The sequence below is a fragment of the Cyprinus carpio genome, chromosome B25 (genome assembly GCF_018340385.1).
Source record: "Cyprinus carpio isolate SPL01 chromosome B25, ASM1834038v1, whole genome shotgun sequence".
NCBI lineage: Eukaryota > Metazoa > Chordata > Actinopteri > Cypriniformes > Cyprinidae > Cyprinus > Cyprinus carpio.
The window spans coordinates 23659749-23664862 of record NC_056621.1 but is presented as its reverse complement, the minus strand read 5'-3'; the positions used below and the strand labels follow the sequence as shown (position 1 = coordinate 23664862).

General features: G+C 44.6%; 1 pseudogene; it reads left to right on the top strand.

The window, feature by feature from the left end:
- The first annotated feature begins 3123 nt into the window (after positions 1-3123).
- On the top strand, positions 3124-4671 carry LOC122142470 (annotated as a pseudogene).
- Positions 4672-5114: the final 443 nt, after the last annotated feature.

The window sequence follows — 5114 nt, the reverse complement described above, 5'->3', positions numbered from 1 at the left end:
GAGAATCTGGTGATTAACGTGTCAAAAGCAGCAGACAGGTCCAGCAAAATGAGTACTGAGGATTTTGAAGCTGCTCTTGCCAGTCGCAGAGCTTCAGTAACCGAAAGCATGGGCAGTCTCAGTTGAGTGGCCGCTTTTGAAGCCAGATTGGTTGCTGTCCAGGAGGTTGTTCTGTACAAGAAACATAGAGATCTGGTTGAACACAGCTCATTCGAGTGTCTTTCCAATGAATGGAAGAAGGGATACTGGTCTGTAGTTTTCTAAAAGTGCTGGATTTAGAGATGGTTTCTTCAGCAGTGGGCTTACCCGAGCCTGCTTAAATGCTGAGGGAAATGTTCCAGAGTGAAGAGAGGAGTTGATAATGTGAGTAAGTGAAGGCATAACAGAAGAAAAAATCGCTTGAAGGAGGTGAGTGGGGATCGGATCAAGTGGGCAAGTAGTAGGATGACTGGACAGGATAAGTTTGGAAACGTCCGTCTCTGAGAGTGGAGAGAAGGAGGAGAGAGAGAGTGTGCATTAGTCGTTGTGAAGTTATCCTCAGTCTGCGGTGTGGAGAATTGGTCACTGATGGTTCTTGTCTTATTTTTGAAGAAAACTGCAAAGTCATCAGCTGTAAGAGTCGATGGAGGAGGAGGTGGAGGCGGATTAAGAAGAGAAGAGAAAGTTTTGAAGAGTGTCCGAGCATCACAACAGTTGTTAATTTTGTTGTGGTAGTATGATGTTTTAGCAGTGAAGACATTTGCAGAGAAGGAAGAGAGTAGAGACTGATACACACTGAGGTCGGTAGAGTTTCTTGATTTATGCCATTTCCTCTCTGCAGCCCTGAGTTTAGAGCGATGTTCACGGAGAACATCGAACAGCCAGGGGGCAGATGGGGTGGTGCGTGCTGGTCTAGATGACAGTGGGCAAAAGTTGTCCAAGCAGGAGGTTAGAGTGGAGCAAAAAGTGTCCGTAGCACTGTTCGTGTCCAGAGCTGAAAACTGCGAGAGTGAAGGAAGTGAGGATAAAACTCCAGAGGATAGGCGAGATGGAGAGAGTGAGCGTAGGCTCCATCGAAAGGTGACCCGCGTTGGAGGGTGCGCCAGGTTAGCAGTAATGAGGAAGTGGTCTGAGGTGTGCAGTGGAGCAACTAAAGAGTTGTAGATGAGGTCCAGTTGGTTGCCCGATTTGTGAGTCGCTGTAGTAGACACTCACTTGAGATCAAATGAGGCGAGCAGAGTGTTGAAGTCAGCAGCCTGGGGTTTATCTAGGTGGATGTTGAAGTCACCAAACAGTACCAGAGGAGTACCATCTTCAGGATAGTTTGATAGCAGCACATCCAACTCCTCCAAGAAGTTTCCCAATTGACCTGGGGAGCGATAAATGACCACAAAGTGGATTTTAACAGGGTGGGTTACAATAATAGCATGTGATTCAAATGAACCGTTACCTGTAGGTGATGGTTGAAGATCAAATTTCCAATCTTTCGATATAAGGAGACCAGTACCTCCCCCTCTTCCAGTCGTACGAGGGGTGTGGGAACAAGTAAAATTAGTGGAGAGGGCAGTGTCTTCAGGTGTGATCCAAGTCTCAGTCAGTGCCATGAGGTTGAGACCGGAATGAGTAGCAATAGAAGAAATAAAGTCTGCTTTGTTAACAGCAGACTGGCAGTTCCAGAGACCAACTGCAATAGAGAGCGTAGTAATAGAGGTCAGAGGGACAGGCCGTAGATTTGTCGGGCAGGCCTTCCTTCGACGTACATAGAGTGCTCTCCGAGTTTTAGTAGTGATAGTAGAGATCTGAAAGCACATAGTGACTACAAGTGACCAAAATAAGTATTTGAGGACAAGCTGTACAAAAATTGAAAGGGGAGAAAAGCAATACTCAAGTGCCTTGTCTGTGTCCTTGCTCAGTGGAGTCGCGCAGGTAGAGTCGATGGTCTTTACACTCGTTGGTCTTCACACAAGGAGGCTTCACACAAGGGCTGCCGCGACCGCTGCCGCGGTGACACCTACCACTTATATATTTGCCTGATTACCTGTGATTGAATTCATCGGTCCCGCCTCCTTATTTAGCAGACCGAAACTGGCCAGTCCCGCGATAGGCAAACGCAAACCCAAGCGCCACTTCAGCACATAATAACCAGTACAACACACACAATAAATAAATAAAAATATCCCCACAAACCACCACCATACAGTAAACTAATGAGAAAACGAGGCAAAACACTTACAAACTGCTGTCCTTGTTTGTTGCTCGACTGTTTCTTCTGACAAGCGCTTCCAAAACAGCTCGTTAAGTACTTTCACTGGCTATAGTCTCGCCTCCCTATTTAGCAGACCGAAACTGGCCAGTCCCGCGATAGGCAAACACAAAACCAAACGCCACTTCACACGTATTTACCAGGGTAAGACACACAATAAATAAAGCAAAGTTTTCCAAGCAACGACGATCACGCAGTAGTCTAATGAGATAATGAGGAAAAAACTTACAAACTGCTGTCCTTATCTGTTGCTCGACTGTTTCTTCTGTACACATACCTGCAACACAAGAAAACAAAGAAACAGCAGACCAGCAGTATTCATGCATAGATATTTTTAGACTTCTGTTGATTGTATAGTGGTTTTAAGTTTGGTGATCGTATAGTGTTTTTCTCAATCTAGTTTTAAGCAATTTGACACCTATGGACCAGTGAGGTGGGGATAAAACTACTGATAGGGGAAACCTATGAGGAAGTCTTCGCCACAGGGTTGGCCCCCGAGGCCTGTTGCACATCGGTTCTTCCCTGGGCTCCCCACTGGTCTGTGTGTGTCCTAATCTGTCCCTGTAGTTCAGGGGTCATCAACTATATTTGTCCAAGGGCCAGAATTTTTCTCTGCAGACACTTTAAGGCCCAGATACTCGTAATATAAAATAAAATTTGAATTGTATCCTAATATGTTATTATTTGATATACTAATTCTAATTCCAAATTTATGTTATTTTTTACATATTAACTGTACTGCAGCAAGCCACCAGGGGGTGATAGCGATATTTTAGGCTTCATATTTGTGAGGCTGTCAAGCTGTCCATCACTGTCACATGCAGGTCGTAGTTTGTGGAGAACTCTAGAAGAAAGGCCTTCTGAATATATTTGAATGAAAAATGGCACTCTCAAAGAGCCTTAAGCGAAAAGTTGATTCAGAGAACTGTAGTTTTAATGAAGAATGGACTGATAAGTACATATTCATAGTGCCTACTTTTAGAAATGCTGTACCTGTGTGCCTCATTTGCAACGAAACTGTCGCTGTCGCTAAAGAGTACAATCTGAGGCGTCACCACAGCACAAAGCATGCAAGCTTCAAGGAGTCTTATCCTGAACAGTCAGAGGCCCGTCAAAGAAAAGTTGCTGCTTTGAAATCTCAGTACTCCCATGCCAGCGGAATTATTAACCGAACTTCAACTGAACAAGAGAGGGCAACAAGTGTGTCTCTGCAGGCTGCCTGGGTACTCTCCAGGCATAACAAGCCATTTACCGATGCAGAGGTTTTTAAGGAGTGCATGGTGGCTGTTCTGGAGGAATTTGCCACTGACATATCTACGGACAGGATAATTGCGTCTGTTAAGCAGATACCTCTGTCTGCTAAAACTGCTGTTCGCCATGTCCATGTTTTGGCAGAGGATGTCCAGCGACTTGTAATTGATGAGATCAAAGAAGCCAGATACCTATTGCTGGCTATTGATGAGTCCACCGACAATACTGACATTTCCCAAATGTGCATTTTCGTCAGATATTTTAATGGCAAAGATTTCAAAGAGGAGCTGCTGGCCTTGATTCCACTGGAAGGCCTGACCACTGGCGCTATTATCTTTGGTAAGCTGGAGGAACTATTTCAAAAGCATGGAATGTCATTTGAAAAAGTCAACCTGGTTGTCACAGATGGTGCTCCTGCCATGATTGGCAGAAAAAAGAAACAGGGGAGTAGTGAGCAGAATTAAGGCTGTCGCTCCCAGCATTAACGCACTTCACTGTCTCATTCACCAAAGCGTGCTGTGCACAAAATTAAGTGGCGATCTTAAAGAGGTTATGGACAAAACAGGGGGAATTCAAGCACACAGCACCGTTTATTCCGAAAATTTGTGCAGGAATCTGAAGCCTCTCATGATGACCTCTTACTCCACAACGACGTGCGCTGGCTCAGTAAGGGCAAAGCACTGGAGCGTTTCGTTGAACTCAGGGATCAAGTTGTGGATTTTTTAATGCAAAGTCAATCAAAAGCGGCAGCTGACCACCTGCGCATCATTCAAGACACAGAATACATGTGCAACGTTGCATTTTTAACGGATATATTTTCTAATTTTAACGCACTAAATTTACAACTACAGGGGAAAGAAAAAACTGTGGTGAATATGGTGGAAAAACTTGATGCCTTTGGAAACAAACTTGATCTTTTCCACAAAGATTCGTTGTCGGGGAGGGTGCTACACTTTAGCACACTTGAGACAGTGGGTCACAGCAAGGTCACAGAGAACATGAAGACATTTATCACACTGCTGAGGGAAAATTTCTCTGCCAGATTTGATGACTTTGCCATTTCCAGGGATGTCATTGGATTTGTGCGTGACCCGTTCACTTTCAGCCCAGGTGGAGAATTCTCCGCTAATGTGAGGAAGGTGATGCCCCGGACGAGGTGGCTATTCAAAGTGAACTGATTGACATCCAGGCCGCTGGTGACATAAAGGCAGCTCTCCGTAGTTATGAAAGCTTGAGCGCCTTTTGGGTGGCTTGTCCCCAAGAGTATAAAACACTGAAGACATTGGCCATGTATGTGCTCACCATGTTTGGATCAACATACACCTGTGAAGCTGCGTTCTCAAAAATGAACTCTATAAAAACGCATGAGAGGAACCAACTGTCAAACCAGTCTTTGGAGGACTGCTTGCGCATAAGCCTGACAGCTGTCAAGCCGGATGTCAAAAAGATGGTGTGGGAATGTCAAAAAGATGGAGGGGAAATGTAACTTCTCCCATTAAGCAAACGTAGGTATTTTAGTCTGAGATTTTCTCGGTTTTACTTTATTTGTGTTTATTTGTTGGATCACAGGCTACTTTAATTGTATGTAAATAGTAACATTTCTAATAACTGAGGCCTGTCG